We start from the raw sequence: 22816 nt of genomic DNA on the forward strand, positions 1-22816 counted from the left end.
CTTCACAGAAGCTTCCTGACACCAATTTTGTGCAAGGCATTGTGCTGATTGCTATGGGAAATATAAAATGAATTTAAAAAGGGACTCGCCTTAAGAATTTTACCAGATTTGACAGTCTTATGACTACCTATCTCTGAAAATGGATTTTCTCTCCATGTAGATTTTAGGTAATTAATCTAATGGTGTGTATTTTTGCATAGGCATCTGTGTCACTGCTGTCTTCTTTGAGCTGTAAATTCGGTCTGATACTAGGAACACTTAAAATACAATAACTAGGTTTGAATGACATTTGTTGGTTTTGGAGATGATGAAGATGATTATGATAATGAAGAACAATTTTTTTTTTTACAATGTACTAAAGAAAAAGATAAAGTTACTGTTCTTTGACTACCCATGTTATAGTTTAGGTCTGTATAAACTAGTAAAGAGTTTTGCAGGATCATTTCTATAAACCAGCCTCTAATTTCTCCCATTGTCCTTTTCAAGGCTACCATGTGATGCTATATGGTTGGAATGATTTCAGCTGATCACTTTCGTTCTAAATTTCAAATCTACTGAACTATTCTCCCTCTCTGTTAAAATGAATTTTCACATCCTTATTTTTTTTAATTAGGTGGTAAGATACAGATCATAACATACACAGTATAAGTCAGAGCTGCATGAATAAACCTCAAAGTTGCTGTTCCTTTGTGAGGACATGACAGAGCACTGTGCTATCTTGGGGTCTAATCTGCAAAGGCAAAGCCTTTGAATCTGTGGGCCAAATTCTTCTGCATGTGTATCTTCCCAAGACATCTCTAACTTTGTGCCCTGATGGGCAGGCAGTGCAGAGTGGAAGCATCTAGGCTGATTCAGCTACAAATGACAAGTGAAATCAAAAAACTCTGGCTGGGATATTTCCAGTGAAAACCTACAGCGTAGGGGAAAAGGGGGTTTCCTCTGTGTTTGCAGAGAAATGTTCTGCTGGTGGCCTCCACCACCTACTCTCAGAGAGGATTGCTCATCCCCAGCTCTGTCAGCCCAGAGTAGGTGCCACCTTTGTGTCCAAGTTAGAAATGAAATGTTACCCCACCAGGGGTGTCTGGAGCACAGACTGAGACCTTCAGTTTCCAGGCCATGGTCAATGTTGCCGTCTTCAATTATGAGACCAGAAGAATTTTTTTTGCTCTGTCCTCTCTCTGTGGGGTTTGAGCACAGGTTTTTTTTCTTCATGAATCCAAACAAGTACTAGTCTGGATTTGTCAGACAACATTTGTCAAGTTATTTACATTTTTAACTCACAAATTGAAGCTGTGTACTACAAATTATCAGAGCAAGGAAAATGTAAGAAAATAGCATACATGCTTAGGAGTAATTCAGGATTCATTTCTAATTTTAAATGGTTTCTTTAAATCTCAAGCCTCTAACTTCTTTTGTCTGTGAGATATTTTAATCTTCTAACTGCCAGGGCTGTTTCTGAAGGACTGGAAGTTGTTTTACTAGAGTTTCTCCCCAGGTGCTGTGAGAGTGAGCCAGGTTTTTACTCTCCCCAAAGCTGATGAATTAGGGGACTCACTTCTGCTTAGCAAGGAAGACCTGTGTGGAATATTCTGCTGATGTGTATTATAATCTGATGTTAAAGTTTAACATCTACCAGAAAAAAAAAGTCTTATTGAGTGTCAACAGCCGTGCTGTGCGGTTCTAGTCTCATAAAGGAATTTTTCGAAACACACAGTAGGAAGCTCACAGGAAGTTCTTCAGCTGGACCCAGCAGTAAGACAGCATTGACCTGGTCAGGATACAGGCAAGAAGCTCAGGCAGAGGCATCCAGAATAGGGCTCCTGTCAGTGCCCACAGCAACAAAGACGCACAAAGTGGCCAATTTTCTTAGGAAAGCTCCCAAACCGGGCCAGTTAATATTTAAACCAACTTGTATTATTTGACGTTGGATGCTTTTTGCAGAAATGTTATTTCTCTTAGTTGTACTCAACCTGAGACCTCCCAGACAAGCTTAGGAGCTATAGAAGACCAGAGACCCTCCTACTCCATCAAAGCAAAACAAACTTATCCAAATTGGAGGGAGACATCTCCTGACATGGTCCCCCCAGCTCCTTTTCTACCTGGGTCTGCTTCATTCTCACACATGCATTCACTCATTCATCAAACGCTTGTTAAAACATCTATCAGGCTCCAGACACCCTTCTAGGGTTGGGCATTCAGTGGTGATCAAAACAGGCTCAAAATCCTGCCCTTAGGGCACTGAGACTCCAGTGGCATGAACTCAGAGATTGTCAGAGCAGGGGTCTATTGTGTCCAAAATTTACAAACTCAGATGGCTCCAGGGGCCAGACTGGGAGTAAAAATGCACAGAGGGGATAAGAACGGGTGGCAACTGCAGCAAACCAGAGAATGTGTGTCCCCAAAGGCATCCACATACAGTTTTTGGAGCACTGTGCAGTGTTTGTTGTTGCTGTTAAGCAAAACACTTTCAGAAACTCTCAAATGTCCTCGGACCAAAAACAAGGCCCAGAAAGGATATGTGCCTTGTTCAAGGTCACACAGCCAGGCAGTGGCAAAGGTAAAGCTGGAACTCAGCTGTCCTGGCCCTGGCCCAGTGCTTTTTTTTTTTTTTCCACTACACTATACTCCCTCTGGGCCCAGAGTTCAGCTCCTTGGGCATCTCAGAAAGTTTCTGACATGATCTCGGTGAATAACTCATTCATTCTCTCAACGATTATTTATACAGCTCTATCATGTGCCAGACACCAAAGAAAGTTTGAGAGTGTTGAACAAGACCAACGTCAGAAATGGGCCTTAACCTCCCAGAGCTGAAGAGCGCATCACTTCAGGGATCTAGATAGATAATAAGTAGGACACAATAAATTCCTTTTTTCCCCTTTGAGCACTTCTGAGGCAGTAGTTATGACTCCAGGCCCAGATATACAAATGTGCTTAACCTGAACGAAAAATAAATGTAATTTTATGTAATTGATGTCATGTGCCCGTAAAATTAACCTAGCTCAACAATTGGTATAAAAAGATTACTGTGGAATAGTAACTGGGTACATAGTAGCTGATCAATACAGACTTGTTGGCTATAAGTGGTCATGCGCTATGCAATCTCAGCTGCTGGGCAGATGCATAAACTTGTTCTGCATTTGGCTACTTTCTAACAACCTCAGCAGTAGCATGGTCAAGGCTATCCAACCATTGCACAAATATTGATGGAGCGCCTGCCTACCATGTGTAAGACTCTGTGTTAGAGTGCATATGTAAGCGCTGTGGTATTCAAGGATCAGTGTTTGTGAGCCAAGGTAAGTTGGAAACCATTTTTTGCTAAGAGTTTCCCAGGAGTGTGGTGGAATCCTTTGGAAGAAGCCAAAGTTAGCTCTCTTAGGTTAGCAACTCAGTGTGTACCACCTGCTATAGCTGGAAGGAGAGATGGACAGAGGTATGACCACAGTGATTCATGGGCTACAGCTAATGGTGTGACTGAATGGTCAGGGACTTGGAAGGAACATGATTGAAAATCGGTGACAAGGAAATATGAAGAAACGATGTGTGGATAGACTTTTCTGAATGGGCACGGAGTGTGAGATATTTGTGTCTCTTGTGAATGCTTACAGAAAGGTGACCTCAGGTGGAGAGGAAGGCCCTTCTGTGGACATCAGTCAGTATCTTCTCTATCTACTCTTGGCTTTGCACAATGGGCTCATGAACAAAGTGGCCATGGTAGGGATGAAGGGATAAAGGTTATGCATAGACTCAGCAACATGGACTTCCAGTCACCAAGGCTGATGTGGCTACAACAACTGCTGAGTGCCCAAACTCCCCATAGCTTTTGCATTCCTAATATGGCACATTCCCCAGGGAGATTAGCCAGATATTTGGTGACAAGTTGATGATATAGGATTATTTTCATAATGAAAGGGGCAGCACTTCGTTCTTACTGGAATGGATGCCTTCACTTCTTGCCTTCCTTGTCTGCCATGTTTCTACCTAAACTATTATCCGTGGACTTACAGAATGCCTTATGCACTATCATGGTATTCTAAACAGCATTGTTTCTGACCGAAGAATTCATTTCATGGTAAATGAAGTTGCAATAATGGGCCCACGACCGTGAAATTCACTAGTCTTATCATGCTCCCCATCACCTTAAAGCAGCTGACTTGATGTAATAGTAGAATAGCCTTTTGAAGACTCATTTCGGTGCCAGCTAGGTGACAATGCCCTGCAGGGCTGGGGCAATGTCCTCCAGGATACAGTATATGCTTCAAACTGATGTCCAATATATGGTGATTTTTCTCCTATAGCCTGGACTCATGAGTGTGGGAATCAAGGGGAGGAAATGGGGTTGACTCTTATCACTATTACCCCTAGTGATTCACTAGCAACATTATTTACTCCCATCCCTACAACTGGGCTCTGCTGGTTTAAGAATTTTAGCTTCAAAAGGAGCTAAAGGTGGGGGGCTTCCCTGGTGGCGCAGTGGTTGGGAGTCTGCCTGCTGATACAGGGGACACGGGTTCGAGCCCTGGTCTGGGAGGATCCCACGTGCCGCGGAGCAACTGGGCCCGTGGGCCACAATTGCTGAGCCTGGGCGTCTGGAGCCTGTGCTCCGCAACGGGAGAGGCCGCGATGGTGAGAGGCCTGCGCGCCACGATGGGGAGTGGTCCCCGCTTGCCGCGACTGGAGAAAGCCCTCGCACAGAAACGAAGACCCAGCACAACCATAAATAAAATAAATAAATAAATAAAAGAACGTGAATTTCTAAAAAAAAAAAAAAAAAAAGGAGCTAAAGGTGGAAAATGCTTCCACCAAGGGACACAGCAATGATTCCACTGAACTGGAAGCTGAGACTGCCACCTGCACACTATGTGCTCTTCATGACAGTGAATCAATGAGCAGAGAAGAGGGTCGGGTACTGGCTCTGGGGATTGACCCTGATAATCATGGGGTAATTGGGATTACTACACAACAGGGCTAAGGAACAATATATTTGGAGTACGGGAGATCTTCTGGGCCACCTCTTACTATTCCCGTTTCCTAGGATTAAAATCAATGGAAAACTACAACAACCCAGTTCAGGCAGGATCACAAATGACCCAGACCCTTCAGGAACGAATGTCTGAGTCCTCCCACCAGGCAAGGAACCATAAGCAGCTGAAGTGCTTGCTTAGGGTAAAGGGAATGGGTGGTAGAAGAAAGTAATGCTGTATACCAGCAATGATCATGTGACCATTGCATAAATGAGAGTTTGAGTGTTGCTTCATCATTTTGATATTTATGTTTATATATATATTAACCAACAATTTTTGTTTTCTTCCCCCCCCATCCCCGTATCACCTAACCTAAAATGTTTTATATAGTAATTAGCTTTATATATCAATATTCAAAGAACAGGGATTGTGAATCATCTAGAAGAAAAATTAACAACATCCAAAATCAAAAAACAGACTTTGTATCCTCTTTTGGGGAAAGGGATACTGTGTTTTTGGTTGTATGTGTGATGGTTGCAACCCATCTGGCTGAAGCATGACTTTATTATGGTTTTAGAGATAAAATATGGCTTAAGCAACCATGTATAGTGTAAGCTGACAAGGGTTGACTGTGGTGGCTTTGTAATGTGTCAACATAGCTAGGCTGAATTCTATTTCCCAGAATTTTACTCCCTGTATGTTTCCAGTTAGAACGTGTCACAAGAGAGATTCTCATGTGAGATTTGGAGGGCGGAAGAGAAGCAGCAGCTGCTGTTGCTGATCTCCTGGGTCACCCTGATGGTGTGATGTGGGAGCCAGGCCTGCAGCTACTCCACCTTCTCCTGGATCTGCCTTCAGCTTCTCCAGCTCCTGGGCCAGGTGTGTGTTAGGTCCATGATGAAGGACATCCGCTTCTCCTGCAGATGCTCATACCATCGAGGTCAGAAGCAGCCAAAACGCCAGCTGGCGCTTACTGGTTCCACTTTATCCTTGCTCTACCCTGCTTTGCACTCACCTTCCTTCCCCACTATCTGCCCTGCAGACTTTTTGATTTCTAGCATCAGTCACAAAGCCAGCTCAATAGAAACTGCTTCTCCAGCTCCCACAATTGCTTAAGATAAAATCTCTGTGACAGATCCCTTATCATATTGTATTTCCTTGTGCTTTTGCTTCTCCGAATAAACCCTGACTGATGCAATGGCTTAAAGAATAGGGGACTTTATTTCTGTCACATGCAACAGTTCAAAGGTGAGCAATCCAGGTGGGCAGCACAGCTCTGCTCCATACGAACATTCAAGGACCCGAGTTCCTTTCACTGTATTGTACCACCATCCTAGGGCATTGTCTTTATCCAGCTGGTCAAAGCTGAGTGTCCACATCCAAATTCCAACCGGCAGGAAGAGCCAAGAGGGTACGAAGGAGGTATATTCCACATGGAAGGCTTGTCCCTGGAAGTGGCACTCAGCACTTCTGTGCACATTCTGCAGATGAGAATTTCATCACATGGCCTTCCCCAACTCCAAGAAAGTCTGGGAAATCTGTTCTAGTGAGCAGCCATGTGCCCAGAGGGAAAAGGCATTTTGGTGAACAACTAGCTGCCTCTACCACACATATACAGACTAGTTTTAATAGTGTGAATATTATAATGTATAATAGATAATATTAATAGATAACATTATATATTAATATATAATATATAATGTTATATATATGCTACATAATAAATATTATAGAATATATATCATGTTAGATATAGCTGTAGTGTAATATCTAATATATAATATTATATACTATGGTGCTGACCCCAAAGTCTTAAAAATAGCAAACAGAACCACTAAAAATGAGCTGAGTTACCCTGCAAACCAAAGCCAGAAGCAGCCCGTGCAATGAAAAATTGAATTGAATGCTTCCAGATTTAAGAAAATTTTTGTGCCAATAAATAAATAAACTACTACTGTAATGACAAACCCCAGGAACTTCCCCAACTAAAAAATCATAATTGATTACAAGCTGTCGCCTGCCGTATTGAGTTACATTTTGCCTTACCAACTAAATGCCTCAGTAGTTAAAATGATTTTGTTTGAGATTCACATGGATTAAATAGCCTAGAACACATCCACCCTAGACTTAATCTAAGAGAGAGGAGATTTGGTTCAAATGTTGCTTCTCAGCATGTCAGGAAATGTTTTCTTCAATTAAGTAATCTTATTTTAGAGTTAAATCTGTGCCAAGAAAATAAACAATATATCTTTCATGAACACATCCACTCTGTTGTATAAAAACTTTTATTTTCTGGGAGGCTGCTCTTGGAATTTGTACATATAATGAGATCAGAGCTGGAAAAATCCTGTTTTCTTTAGCATTTAATGGCTTTGGAAACTATAAGGGAGCCATGTGACACAGTATAATGACAGAGCTCTGTGAACAAGTGAATAGCAAAGATCAACAGATAATCTTTTTTCCCCACCCCAAACCCTGCATTTTTAACAGAAACCCTGCATTAAGTACAGTGGGATGTTTCCACTCAATCTTGAGCTGCATAAAAATTAGTTGCAAGAGAGTCTGTTGCTGATCACAGACCAAATGCTGTTATGCTTTCAACACATTTTAAGGGATTAGGCATTACGGCTATGTACTTCCAAGATCAAGTTGCAATAATGGGAAGTCAGGCAAAATCCTGAAGATCCCAGTGCCTGGCTGTCTAAAGGATGGCATCGTAGAAGGTAGAACGCTAGAGGACTCTTTTACAGAGGTCTTTGCACCTCCACCCCCAGAGGATGGCTCCGGATGGCAGCCTGGAGCAGAAGCTGTGTTCCCAACACCCCATGTTATGCTCCAGCAATACCAAATGACTCCCACTTCCCCAGACGTGCAATGTTGTTGCTCTCCTCCATGCTTTTGCGTGTGCTTTTTCCCAACCCTTATTGTCCTACAAGACCCAGCTCCAGCATCACCTCTTCTGTGAAGCCCAGGCAGTTAATCACTCTCTCCCACTAAATTTTTTTCTACTTTTTTTTTCTACTTTCCCTGCTGGTGACCTTCTTGAAAACAAGAAACCTTATTGATATTGTTTATCTTACCTTCCTGTTGCCTAACAAACCCAGACTCACAGTGAGTACATGCTATATGTTTATGAAATAAACAAGTAAATGTTTAATCTAAAAAGGGTGGGATAAGGGAACTTCCCGATTAGCCAACTTTGGCTCGTTTTCTGACACAGTAAAGGACCAGTTCCAGAGTTCACTGGGAAAGAAGGGAAGAGAAGCTCCTCTGATCTTTCGCATTCTCCCCTCTATCTGTACCTGGGTCAACCAAGACCAATGGTTAACTTCCAGTTGCCGAAAGAGTTGTGTCCTTCGTGTATCCTCGATTGCCCACGGAAGGCACGAATGAACATTTGCTAGTAGGCACGTGTGGCAGACCCTCCACCCTTAGAGCCTCGTTGGCGTACTCGCTTTCTGCACGGATACCGCGGCAAACACTAAGTGAGGTAGCAGCACAGAAGAAAACTTCCTCAGACCTGCATAGCAGAGCTTTCCTTTCTTCAGAAAAAAGAGTTGACTTTGCTCTGCGCAGCTTTTGTGAGCAGAATTTTGATGAGCACTTGGGACAGAGGAAGTGAGGGTGGCGGCAGCCTTAACAGATTCATCAGACTCACATCCGCTATTCCATCACCCCCAACAGTTGCTCCACGGGCCTTTCCAAGGGGCCCAAGATGGGAATCAGGAGAGCGGTGTCTAAGGCCTGCCTCCATCACTGTTGGTGCAACCTTCGGCAATCCTCTTAACTGCTTGGGCCTCGGTTTTCTCACCTTTTAATGATATTGGGGGCTATAATATCCACCCAATCATTTTTCCACAAAGTGCTAAGTTTTGAAAAAGTTTCCGCAAAATCTTTTAACAACTTAAAATTGTTATATCGGGCTTCCCTGGTGGCGCAGTGGTTGAGAATCTGCCTGCCAATGCAGGGGACACAGGTTCGAGCCCTGGTCTGGGAAGATCCCACATGCCGCAGAGCAACTCGGCCCGTGAGCCACAATTACTGAACCTGCGCGTCTGGAGCCTGTGCTCGGCAACGAGAGGCCACGATAGTGAGAGGCCCGCGCACCGCGATGAAGAGTGGCCCCCGCTTGCCACAACTAGAGAAAGCCCTCGCACAGAAACGAAGACCCAACAAAGCCATACATACATACATACATACATACATACATAAAAAGAATGTAAGCAGACAAGAATAGCATTAAAAAAAATAAAAAATAAAAATAAAAAAAATAAAATAAAATTGGAAAAAAAAAATTGTTATATCAACTCATACCTTATCTCCCTCTGCTCCCTTGTGAGTATTCGACCTGTCAGCCCACCTGGACTAATCAGGAGTTCACAAACACACCTTGCTCACACATACCCTTTTCACCTGTGGGTCAAGTTCCCTCATTAAAATTCTCCTTCTTGGCTGTGATGTCATGTGGCTATCAGGTACCCCCTGACATGACGTGGTAACAAGGGTACTTCTCTGTGGTCTCCTCCCAAACCCTTAAGTCTAGTCTAACCATGAGAAAAACATCACACAAACCCAGATTGGGGGACATGCTACAGGATATGTGGCCAGTACTCCTCAAGACTGTCAAGGTCATGAAGACAAGCAAAGACAGAAAAACTGTCATAGACCAGAGAAAGCTGAGGAGCCATGACAACCAAATGCAACGTGGTTCCCTGAAACAGATCCTGAAACAGAAAGAGGACATTAATAGGAAAACTGGTAACATCCTCCAATGTGTGGGGTATAGTTAGTAGTAATTCATCGATGTTGGTTTTAGTTTTAACAAGTGTTCTGTGGAAATGTAAGATGTTAAGGAGGGGGGAAACTGAATGAGAAACGTGTGGGAACACTCTAATATTTTTGAAACTTTCTGTATATCTAAATTTATTCCAAAATTTAAAAATGTGTTAAACAAAATTCTGCTTCCCCTTCAAGCTTCATCCAAAGATCACCTCTTTTGTAAGGCCTTACTGAATCCTCCAGTTAGCTGTGAACTTTCCTTCTTCTAAACCCTCCTAGTACTTTGCTTCCTCCTTAAGTGGCGTTCGACATGTAATTGTTTGTGTACTATTCAACCCCCTCAAACACACACATATGCACATACTGGTATGTGAGCAATTTGAAGGTGATTTTTTTAAATCTGCAGGGCCTAGCAGAGCTCCTGACACATGATAAATATCTAATGAGTGTCTCTGAATGAATGGATGGTTGGATGGATTGCAGCAGCCTATGCTGTCACAGTGTAGGGTTACTGCAGCATGTTCACCCTCTCCAGGCTTAGCTGGACAAGACATTTTCCCCAAACAGAATTTATTCTGTGGGCTGAGGCAATGTCTGTTACTAAAGGCCATATGTTTGCAAAAGACCTTGCATATCGAGACTTTTAAAGCGATTTAGAAACCATGACTTCTTAATCTTCACACCCCCCTCACATGAAACGTTTTTGGCATTATTTAGTAATCCAAACTGTACATACCACGGGAGATTTGAAAAGTGCCTAATTAAAGACACAATGCTGTGCTCACCTTATCCTGGGCTAAATCCACTGAAATTAGTGAGCATTTGGATTCAGAGGAAGAAGAACTGAGGCATCTTTTATAGCTATGGATTTGAAGGGAGTTGGGGCATCAGTACACTAGGCTTGAATGAGAAAAACAGGCTAAAAATCAGGAATAAATAAGGTGGTGGTAAGCCAAACAGGTTGTCAGAATTAAGACAAATTGGAAAAGACTGAAACTGAACTGCTAAATGAAGGGTATGAGACAGAGGCCAGCGGGGAGACTTTTCTAGGTTACTTAGCACTATTTTTAAAAGTATGCCACGTGCTGCAGAGCAACTAAGCCCGTGGGCCACAACTACTGAGCCTGTGCTCTAGAGCCCGAGAGCCACAGCTACAGAAGCCCGAGCACCTAGAGCCCCTGCTTGCCCCAACTAGAGAAAGCACACGCGCAGCAATGAAGACCCAACGCAGCCTTAATTAATTAATTAATTAAAGAAACAAAAAAGCAACGAAGAGTAGCCCCCGCTCACCTCAACTAGACAAAGCCCGCACACAGCAACAAAGACCCAACACAGCCAAAAATAAATACAAATAAAATAAATTTTATAAAAATAAAAAATAAAAATAACACTTCTAAAAAAAAAGGTTATGTATCTATAGACCAAGCAGGTCCAGAGGCTGTAGTACTTTTATAACTAACATCATTATCTTTATTTCTAAACCAGCTAAATGAAAGCACGACCCTTGGTAAAACAGCAATTACTACGACTACTGTGTTATTGGGAGGGGATTCATTTGTCCCCCCAGATTCTCGTATGTGACAGTGCCCTCCTCTGTGACAGCCACCTCCTAGAAGCTGATTCCACATACATATGACTGTAATTGTCGCTTGATTATGTACTGCTTCAGCCTCTCCCTCTGAGCTGTTCATCCAAACGCGGTCAGATTAAGAGGCTCAAGGTTTCTGAGGTCAGAAAAGAACTCCAGCTGTCAGAAGCAGAACTCTACCGAGGTAGTGGGTCTGGACCTCAATTATTATAACACCACTGCTATTGTTTCTGTGGTATGGCAACCCAGACTTTCAAAGTGGCCCAGGGCCATCGGCTCTCTTTCTTTCTTTCCCCTTTGCTGTCTACCATTGTGGTCTTGGTGTGGAGTGATTTGAGAAAGGTGCTTTGTATGAGTTCTCCGTAGCAGCTGCTGCACTCAAAATCCCAAGCAGCTCAGAAGTGCAGCCCCAAGATACACGCTTCTGGCCACCAAGGCAACAGGAGTTAACATCGCTATGCCTCAGAGTTTAACACAGACCAAACTCCTCTCCCCAGAACCTCCCCAAACTTAGAGCTTACCCAGGCTGCACGCTTTGTGAAGAAGACTGCCCTTGGACTGCAGGTAATTAATTCACAATCTCCCCAGACCTCAGTATTCTCATCTATAAAATGTGAGTGGAAGAATAGAAGGTCTTTCAGCTCTAAGATGTTATGATGTAAAAATCCTGCCAAGGCAAATCTTTTCTTGTATTTCCACACCTCCCTCCTCTATATTTGACCTGCACATGGAAAATATCTGCTGACTCACCCTTCCACACCCTCACCAGACACTTGAGAAAGTTGGGAATGTTTCTTTTATAAAAGAGCTTGAACCATATTTTCTATACATTTGGCTCCCCTTTGCCAGTAAAATCCTTGACACCTCTTCAAAACATAGGAAGTAAGAATTGCATCAGAAAGAGAGCTCATTCTCATCTGGTTCCTTCAGCCTGGTATCAAATTTGGCTTTTTCACACATCTTTTTCTCTGTGGATCAGGTGATGGATGCCAGTCTATATATTCATCTCTGACTTACGCCAAGAGAATTTGAAGTAGGATGTTTCTCATGCGGGGAAAATGTGTTTTGAGAATTCCTTTGGCTATTCTGGTCCAACAGAATTCCAGTTGACAACCTCTGGGCAGAGTTACAAACCTACGTTTTTATTTCCATAAATGTCATTTATCAACAGAACGTTATAGGGAGTTGATTGGGGGATGGTGCTTAAAAGCAACTCTTTTGTTCCAATCTTAAAAGAAAGTTAAAAACCAACTCTTTAATATATAGCTTGCTTCATCAGAATCCACTGAAATTATGAATTCTGATAGCTATGTCAGCTAAAGATACAGAACATCACAATTACAGGACATTTCCCAATTGAATGAGGATACTCCCCAGGCTGGTTTCCTCTGGAAAAGCCCTTTTGGAAGCCTTAGGCAGTGGCCCACCACTGCATGTGTTCAATTCTGATTTGTAGTGCGGTTTGTTACTTGGTTGATGTTAGACGATCTTAATTAGCTTCCTGACCATGCAATAAGAAAAGTGCCTCATTATTAAAACTAATCATCAGTTTTCGCTGGGACAGCAGCAGCGGTGAAGGTGCATAGAGCAGGCCCGTCAGCTTCCACAGCAGAAGAGTAGGGATTTGGCTGCTTAGATGTACTGACAACCTGGCTCTCCGGGTTAGAAGACGTCGAGTGTGTGCCAGGATACCCTGACTTCAGAGGATCTGAAAGTTTGATGCTGAAGTGAGGGAAATGAATATGGCAGCCAGTGTTTTTTTCAAAGTGAGTTGGGAAAAATCAATGTGAGGTCTTCCTTATTTGTGTCCCAATAGGGTCCAGAGCTTTCTTTCTTTTGGATTCTTTCAGTGTTTTTCTTGGCTCATTTACGGTGCATGAAGAAGCTTCTTTTCAATATGAGGGTGAAAACATTTCTCTTTGTTTAGACACTTAGAATGTGAATTCGTTTTGCAGTTCTGACCCAGAGAAACTGGTTCTATTCCTGGCTCCACCAGGCAAGTCATTTACCCTTTCTGAGCCTTATTTTCTCATCTGAAAAAAAAAAAAAATGAGAGGTTTAGAATAGACCATCTATTGCAGAACTAGCTACATAATTTGCAGGTCCCAATGTAAAATTAAAATATAGGGGGTAAAGTTCAAAAATTATTTAGAATTTCAAGAGATAACAGTAGAGCATTAAGCCAAGGGCAGGGCCCGTCTACACACAGGGCCCTGTGGGGCTGAACAGGTCACACACACTGGGTGAAAGCTGGCCTTCAACTCCTCTGTGCCTTGTCCAGCACCAAAATGCTCTGTTGTCAAAGTTTTTTGGTCAACTCCACAGGCACAATTCTCATGCAAAAATCAAACAACAACAAAAAAGCAAAAACAAAAAATGTGAGTTGTATTTTTTACCTGAAGTCTATCTCACTTTTTTCAAGTTCCTTTGACCATAAGTCCTTCCTGACTTCATTTTATTCTCCAAGATGGATTTTTCTTCTTTCCTGTCTAAAACATCCAAATGACCTCTGCTTTGGACTTTTTCTAAATCACCATATGTTAGATAATTGTGCCCAAAGGAATTACTTCCAGAGTGGCCTAAACACAAAAGAAAAACACACAGCCAACTTTTTCTCTAGAACAGTGCAAACATTTCCTTAAACCTAAGTGTCTCAAGAGGAAAATTGACAGAATAAACCTTTCACCCAGCGAGTCCACTCTGCATAGTGCTTGTACTGAAGCCTTCTTTTTGCATTTTTACATCTCTGATTTATCTACTGCTTTGCCAATAAAAGCAGTCATGTTCTTTGATTTAAGTTTTTTTACAATGGAAAAGTGGCCAGAGAAAATGACTCAGTTGAGTGTTTTATTAATGGAAAGAACTGATATGCCAGCAACAATCCAAGTTCTTTGCCCCTTCTCTATCATGTTACACCATAATACAGCACCTCCCTGAGAAGTCGGAGATTGCAAGTTAAATGCTAGCAAATCAATGGTTTGTCAGATGTTAGGTTCACTAAAGTGCCAACCACAAAACACAAGGAACTCTCAGCGTTGAGAAGTAAAATCTACTCAAATAATTTTACAATTACAAAGCAACTACCAAAAAAGGGGAAGATTTTCTTAACATGTCTTAAAAGGAAATAAGTTTGATTTCTTGCATGAGTTTTTCTGCTAGGTTGAAGTTGCTGCAGTCTCATTCAGGTAGACAAACTCACTGTACAAAATTTTACCATCACTTCAAATAGATGGAAAATCAGATTTATTCTTGAAATTAACTTCCAGAATTTTAAGAAGAGAAAGTGATTACTTCACATCTACTCATGACTGACAACCCAATCTCAAAATGAATTTATTTTCTATTATGAAAGTTTGGGGTGTTCTGCTTATTATCAAAAACAAGTACATTTACTCTTTTTCTTTAATCTTATTTAAAAACATCAAAAACCCATTTGTCTCAAATATTCAAGATCATATATATTCTGTTTTAGGGGACAATTTAAGGCAAAGATGTTATAAACACTGATAAACCACTGTTTAGTTCATGACAATTCCAAATATTTGAATACCAATATCCTTCAAAATATGAGCAAACAAGTAGAAAACAATAAATGCCTACACATTTTTTTAAAATAAATTTGTTTATTTAATTAATTTATTTTTTGGCTGCGTTGGGTCTTTGTTGTTGCACATGGGCTCTCTCTAGTTGCGGTGAGCAGCAGCTACTCTTCATTGTGCTGCACGGGCTTCTCATTGAGGTGGCTTCTCTTGTTGCAGAGCATGGGCTCTAGGCGCGCGGCCTTCAGTAATGGTAGCGCACGGGCTTCAGCAGTTGTAGCACATGGGCTCAGTAGTTGTGGCTCGTGGGCTCTAGAGCTCAGGCTCAGTAGTTGTGGCACACGGGCTTAGTTGCTCCGCGGCATGTGGGATCTTCCCGGACTAGGGCTCGAACCCGTGTTCCCTGCATTGGTAGGCGGATTCTTAACCACTGCACCACCAGGGAAGTCCCCTAAATGCCTATATTGAGAGCTCATCTACTTCTCTGTCTAATGGAAGGATTACATCTAAACCACAGTATTGGTCTCCTAGGGCTGCCATAACAAAGCGTGACTTCAAACAATAGGAATTTATTTTCTCACAGCTTTGGAGGCTAGGAGTCCAAAATCAAGGTGTCAGTGGGCCATTCTCTGTGGAGGCTCCTCCCTTTCCTCTTGCTTCTGGTGGTTGCTAGCAATCCTTGGCATTCCTTGGCTTGTGGCTGCATCACTCCAATCTCTGCCTCCATTGTCACATGGCCTTCTCCCTGTGTCTCTCCTCCTATCCTTACAAGGACCAGTTTTATTAATCTGCCTGGCCTGCTATAACAAAATAGGATAAACTGCCTGGCTTAAACAACAGACATTTTTTTTCTCACAGTTCTGGCTATAAAGGCTAGAAGGTGCCAGCTGATTTGGAAGGTCGTGAATTTGAGGGGAACGCTTTTCAACCTGGTACATTCCCCTAAATAAATATATAATAATCTCTTCTGTGTTTAAATGAAATAAAACAAAATATCTTTGTGTACCAGAAAAAGAAAGCTCAATGAATCCCCTAAGAATGCATTCCATTCAGTCATCCATCCCATCAGTTCTCAAAGTGTGATCTGAGGACCATTTGCCCCAATTCAGCTTTGGGAGGGGCTGATTAAAAATGCAGATTATTAAACACAGTGTAAACTGAGAGATTTTCTGGAAGGAGATTTCTCCAGGCGAAAGAAATGACTGTCCAAGTGAATCTTATTTTCCATTGCTATTACCAAACCTGAGATATTTCCAGAGTTGCATTGTCTCCTGGAAGTATCACACTTTGATTCCAACTGCCTTTGCCATGATTGGCTCCTCAGAATACCCAGTTTCTCCCTTAAATTCAGCGTGGGCACAAGTGAATTCCCTTTCTTGACAGGCTGGCATTCAAAAATGACTTAGCTGGGAAGCAGCCGCATAGCACAGGGAGATCAGCTCGGTGCTTTGTGACCACCTAGAGGGGTGGGATAGGGAGGCTGGGAGGGAGACGCAAGAGGGAGGAGATATGGGGATATATGTATACATATAGCTGATTCACTTTGTTATACAGCAGAAACTAACACACCATTGTAAGGCAATTATACTCCAATAAAGCTGTTAAAAAAAAATGACTTAGCTGAATATGATGGGAAACCAAAAGAAAATATAGGCAACATTATAATAGTCACTAGGTTTTCAGGGTATAGAGAGAATTCAGAGTCAACGTCGACAACAGTGGAAGGACTAGGGCAATGTCAGAAACACCCTCCTTTCCTGCTCCCTGCCGATCTTTGCCAGGTGTCCTCAGGCCACAGCTTGTTTTCTAACCTCCAGGAGCCTGGCTCTTCCCTACCAAACTGGAGTTTCTAAAGACTAATCAGAAGTCACTAGTCTCCTCAGTCAGGCGCTTGTGGGGGGTTGGCGGGGGGTGGGGTCCCTGAGCACCCACTAAGAGCAGAGGGTAGAGTCTGTTCTTCCTGTTGCCTCCTTGCCCAGCATAGTACCCGGCACATGCTGGGGCTCAACGTAATGTCTCTTGGGTGAAAATTTAAAACTTTGCCTCATACAAATGATCAGAGGAACCCAAAGTCTTCCCACTTAATCCCTATTTGAGATCTGAGGGCCATACTTCCCTCAAGTTGCTGGGATTGTGATAACGAGCTTCGTGACTCCGATTATCTGCGCCACCCACTTCGGGGGCACTTTAGGGCCTTTCTCTCAGGAAAAGTTCCTTCTTCACAACTGGACAAGTCTACTCATTAGAGCTCTCCAACCACGTGTCCATAAAGCAGGAGTCCTCACACTCTGAAACAGGAGCTGACTCAGACACTGACCTGAGGTCAGCAGACCAACCTTTTCATTTTGAAAGAAGGGAGCTCACGCCCAGAGAATGTTCAGGAACTTTCCCAGGCTCTCAACGGCCATTCCATGGCAGAGATGCACATGGAACCTAAATCACTGAACACCCAGGTCTGGGCTTGTTTCCCTCACCACTCCTCATTGCTCTGCCTCTCTGCCTGCTTTCTCTAGGACAGCGACCTCAGAGAAGCTGTGGGAGGCTGCTCTCACCTGGGGCCCCATGTCCCTCCGCTGCCCTCAGAGCCTGGCGAGCCTCTTGTTGGTTCCCAGACGCTGTCCCATGGCTCTGTGTTCACCCAGAAACTTTGCAGTTTAAGACGTAAAAACAGATGCTGCCCCAGCCTGGGCTCACCTGCAGAGGCCCCTGGACACTGAAAGAAGATGGAGTTGTTTTCTATCAGGTCCAGAATGGGTCATAAATACCAGAAAGCACCTGTTGAAAGTAACTCTGTCTTATTCATGTGGGTGTGTGTTTTACTTTTTTCTCGTTTTATTTGCTTTTTGCCTCCTTTGGCCCACCTCCACCTCCCTGAATAAATGCAGGCAGACCCTCTGAATGCCTGATCCCTAGGTTTCGAACAGATAAGCCAGAGAAGCCAGTAACTGCATGCCTTTACTGAGTACGCTGAACTGAAATTAGTGCTTACCTCAAGAGGATCAACATTGTTTAAGAATAACCTTGTTAAATACTAATTTTATCTGACTCTAAAAATAACATACGCTTCTTGGGCCAAAACTGGGGGAATGTGACAGGAGAAAAAGCAGAGAAATATAAAGAAATTTTTAAAAACTGTAATCCCACCACCACTGTTCATGTTTTAGGGTATTTCTTTTCCATCTTAAAAAACACACATGCACACAGAACTATCATATAGTTTCAGGCAAAGTAATGCTTAAAAAAGAAAGTCTCCAGTCACAAGAACAGGCATAAGAAGAGGCCTGCACATCCCAGGAACTGTTGACACATGTATAAAGATGGGAGAAGAGAAAGCTTTATTTTTCAACTTGGAAAAAGAGAAGTACGTGTGGTATTCATGTTATCATTGTAACTGATTCTTTTCAATTAAAAAATGATATTAATGAATTTGTTGGTAAGGATGAGAATAAGTATTTGCTATGGCTCTTGACTACAGTCAGTTTCTGTTCTGTTGCTGATGTGGCATGTACCCATCTTATGAATCCATGTGCTTTTCAGACAGGGCTTGTGGCAGAGGCAATGGCGGCGACAGCCTGAACACAGGAAATCACCTTCGAAGGGGAAGCTCTGGGATGGCAGAAGTGTGTTAACCTTTCATCCATGTCATTGGGTTTAATATGTTAACTTTGTAGTAAAAGGTTCTTCTTTGAGCTCAGGGTTCATAAAAAACGTTACTGGTCCTTGATGTTCCCAGTTGAGGATAGTAAAGAAAACAGAACGCTGAAAGCTCACATTGATTGAAGCAAAGACAGAGCTGGGGGGTCAGCCCAGTGCCCCAGCGCCTCCCCAGCCTGACAGAACTGAACGGCTATTCATAGCAGTTGGAGCACATCCAAGCTACGAGTGTAAATTTACTTGTATCATCTTTGGAGAGGAACTGTGTAGTCCCCAGTGCCTCCTGGTTGATTCGGATCGACTGTTTATTTGTTTAGTCCTGTAATGATATTATCCACAGGGCTAGAGCCACACAGGGAGGATGAGGAATTCCTGGAGGAGGGAGGCTGCATGTGTTTATTGCCCTGTCAGCCCTTCACGACAAAAGACAAAAGTTGCTGTAATTTGTGTGTTCCCACACACGTGATCCATATGGACAATATCGAGTATAGGTGCTGATGAAGAAAAAAGAAAAGGTTTACCAGAAATCAAGATGCCAGCTGCTTTGTGAAAAATGCAGAGAAATGCTCTCTAATTAAACCCACAGTTCCAGAGCTGGAAGGAATTCTGAGACGTTATCCATAACCAGAAGAAAAAAGAACCACCAGCTCTTAACTGACTTATGCCTTGTGTTGCCTTGGACCTTGAGCCTAATTTCTTTTCTTTTCAAGCTCAGCGGTTAGCAGGTTTCTCATGGCCATGCCTATTGGGGTGGGGGACCATGATTTCCCCTTATCCTCAGCACATTTATTTATAGCTCAGTTTCAGTGGAGTTCCTCGCTGTGGGCATATTATCGGAGCCAATTCTAGTTCATCTCCTCAGCGTCAGACTGAAACCCCTGAAATATGCTGCCAGTTGGTTCCTGATTGTTCTTCTGGAAGCTTGCAGCTCTGAAAGCTTTTTACCTCAGGAAGGTGCTGTCCATCCAAGAAACACACGACTTGAAAGGACAAAATGAATCAACGGAGTCAGCATGTCACTCAGTGGGCTGGCAAACAGTGATCTGCTGAGGGGCAGCTGTGCCCAAGCTTCTGACTATTGGGCCATTATGGCCCTGCCACATGGATGCAACCATTGCACGGTTTGATCTGTGCCACCTAAGAGTCTCACACAGTTTATTGATGCCAAGACAGTGAAGGGCACTGCAGTGAGGGCTAACTGGAAAACGAATGCAAGTGGGATGGATGGCTCCCACAGGCCTTGAGAAACAACACTCAAGGACATGCCCAAACCACCCCAGCAAAGTGATGGAACGTTGCTAGATGCCAGTGAGGAATGATGGCACAGCGGGTAACCTCAGATGGCCTGGGCTCGTTCTGATTAATGGGACAAGACAACCATAGATGCATCACGAGTAGCAACGGTCCCAGAAAATAGCCACTCGTGGTTCCCAGACAATGGAGACATTTCGTGACCAACAAGAGAGAAAGGAATATGAAGAGCCACCTCCATCTTCCCGGCAGCAGTATTCACTATAGAGCCCCTTCCAAATGACACAGACATCTCCAGTCTATACCTAGCGAAAGCCAAACTGTGCATACGTAATTATAAAATAGTAGGATAAAAGAGGGTAATACTTAACAAGTGAACCAGGGGTCCATTAGTAATCCTCAGTGCCCCCGAATTGATGGAAGAGGCAGCAGTTTCGAGACAGACGCTGCTACGCTTTGATTTAACTTCAGGCTGGTTGGTACCCACGGGCCTCTGAGTCTGACTTTTCAGTTCCTCTGAGTAGGAAAGAAAGCCTAGAAGAATCGCCTCACTTCGCTCACTGGGTGTGAATGGGAGGCGGAGATGGGAGGTGAGGGAATAAACTTGCCCTAGAACAAAGCAAACAACCGTATAAAGCAGAGGGACTGTTATAAAAGCAAAATATAGACAGTGCATGTATTTTTAATGACCAGGACTAGGGTGCCCTGTGCAAACATAAACAGCTCCCTGCCTGCGGAGCGCTAGAAACCCTCCAGTCATGGAGTTCGGGTTCCCTGCCACCCCCTCCTAAGGGTGCCTGGCCCTGCCAAAAATCATTTACAAATAAAGAGCTCTCAGAAATGTGCCCGACCTTCGGCCAAAGAGGAGAACCTCTTTTCCAATAAATATTTGGCCGGGAAGGGGGGAGGGGAGCCAAGAGTAACAAAGGGAGCCCGCGGCCCGGGTTTGTTTGGATTGCCCGGGCGGCGCGGGAGCGGCCGGGCGCAGCTGACCACGGGTACAGATAGGTTAATTTCCACATGGAGCTGCAGAAACCCAATCCGCGGGTTGCGAAGCGTGGGTCAGCCAAGGCATGTTAATCTGTTTAGCATGTGCGCCGCGCGGAGGAGCCAGACCACCGGGGCGCAGGAGGCGCGGCCGCAGCCGCGCTGCTCCGGGGGAGTTAATAAAGAGCTTAAGGCAAGTAAGTGTAGCGAGGTGGCGGCGGCTCGGAGCCGGCCGCGCCCCGCGGGCCCTGGGGAGGCCGAGGCCGCCTGCTGCCCGCCGCCCGCGCCCCGCGGGCCCTCGGCTCCGCGCGCCCCGGAGGCCGTGCGAGCGCCGGGACGACCGAGGCTGGGCGCACGGCGGCGCGGGCGGGACGCGGGAACCCGCGGGCCCCGCGAGCGCGGGCCTCCCGTCCCGGAGGGCGGGGGAGGAGGGGGAAGCCTCTTCTCTGCTCTCGCGCCGTGGGGGGGAGCAGGGGAGCGGGGCGTTCGCCATTTCGAACATTTTTAACTAATCAAAATATTTGCTGATGAGTATTTATTTTTACAAGAACTCGGTTTGGCTGGAGACTTCCCGAGCAACAGTATGGGCTGCCGTATTAGGTTTGTGACGGAGCCAAGTGCGGTTGGGCTTATTGAATCTGCGCGCCGGAGATCACTCGCTCCGGAGATGTTTCTCTGTTCTGGGGAAGAAGCTTTCCCAGGACCATCTTTCCGCAGATGGCGCTTAGAACACAACCACATGTGTTTCCCCCCACGCCACCCCACCCCCCAAGCAGGAGAGGCTTCGTGTATTATGTTTGGGCTGAACGAAAAGCGGAACGCATGCCCTTTCCTAGCCAAGCAACAAAAGGGAAAATAGCGGGAAATGCCCCAGTCTTGAGAAAGGAAAGTAAACACTAACAACAAAACTGGATTAACACTACAGGTCTACCTCAGTACATCCCTCCAACATGCTAAGCTTTCCTTCCTCCCTGTCATTCTTCCTCCCTACTCGAGAAAAGACTCACTTTTAACTTCACTGAAGTACAGTTATTGAGTCGAGTCGAAAGTAATTAAACAACTACATACTTCATTCGAGTCATTGCAAAGCCACTGATCACTATCTAGGAAAACCCATGAAAGATCAAGTTGAATCAAGTTTGAAAACGGACAAATGAGGGTGCATAGTAAACAACCTTGGATTGTAAAGATATCTGCAAAAATACTGGATGATAATTTTTTAAATGCTGTTGACTGAAAACCGGATTTAAATCTCCAAATTCATAGCAGTAGTAGTCATTAAGAAAAAGGACTGCTGTGGCATGAATTCCTAATCGTTAACCTCAAACGATTTTACAATGGGTTGAAGAGTGTTTCCTAAAGAGGACTTCTCCTGTGGCTCTGCCTTGAGAAAAGGAGAAGTTGGGCAGGGGTTCTCCTGCAAGGGGGCATGCAGAGCGTCACTGCCAAGAAGTACCTGTAGAAAGTGTAATGAGCAGATATTTAAAATATGAAATTGGATCAGAGAAGCAGAAACTAAATTTACTCATCATGAAAAAGAAGACTTGCCAAGTGCAACGTGAGACAGGACTGTTTCAAATACATTTAGAAATAAAATACCTAAAGAGTTCTAGAGAGCCTAAGCTAAATATCACTTGGCAATGCAATCTGGTAGCTTTCAAAAACAAACATAATACTAGGATAAAGAAAGGAAAATGAACCATTAGGAACCACGAACCCACTTCTCCCTTTATTCAAGCTTTTTATTCAGTCTGGGGAGCCACAACTGAAGAGATTTAGAGAATTAAAACAGTTTCCCTTTTCTCCTGTACTTCCTTCACTTGCTTGGTTTACATTGGTCATTAAGTGTCCAGATCTTAATGACTTAATGACATTTGCCACCTGTCTAATTTTGGCCCAAACACTCCCTCCCCCAGATCAAAATTAAATTATCTATGTCTCCATCAAGTGTGAAAAGAACTTGTGGCTTCTTTTGATCAAAGAGATCCATATGGCCCTGAATTTTAAAAAGAAAAGGAAGGACAACATTAATAAAAATTGCCCACATTTCGTATTAT

The 22816-nt window shown here is 43.7% G+C and overlaps 1 long non-coding RNA gene across 1 annotated transcript; it reads left to right on the plus strand.

Annotated features, from left to right (window-relative positions):
• Positions 1 to 9257, plus strand: LOC309622621. Its single transcript, XR_014241037.1, has 2 exons — positions 1 to 4446; positions 4784 to 9257. It is a non-coding gene; the product is annotated as an uncharacterized lncRNA (long non-coding RNA).
• Positions 9258 to 22816: the final 13559 nt, after the last annotated feature.

Source organism: Balaenoptera borealis, assembly GCF_965194805.1.
Source record: "Balaenoptera borealis genome assembly, chromosome: 2".
Classification (NCBI taxonomy): Eukaryota; Metazoa; Chordata; class Mammalia; order Artiodactyla; family Balaenopteridae; genus Balaenoptera; species Balaenoptera borealis.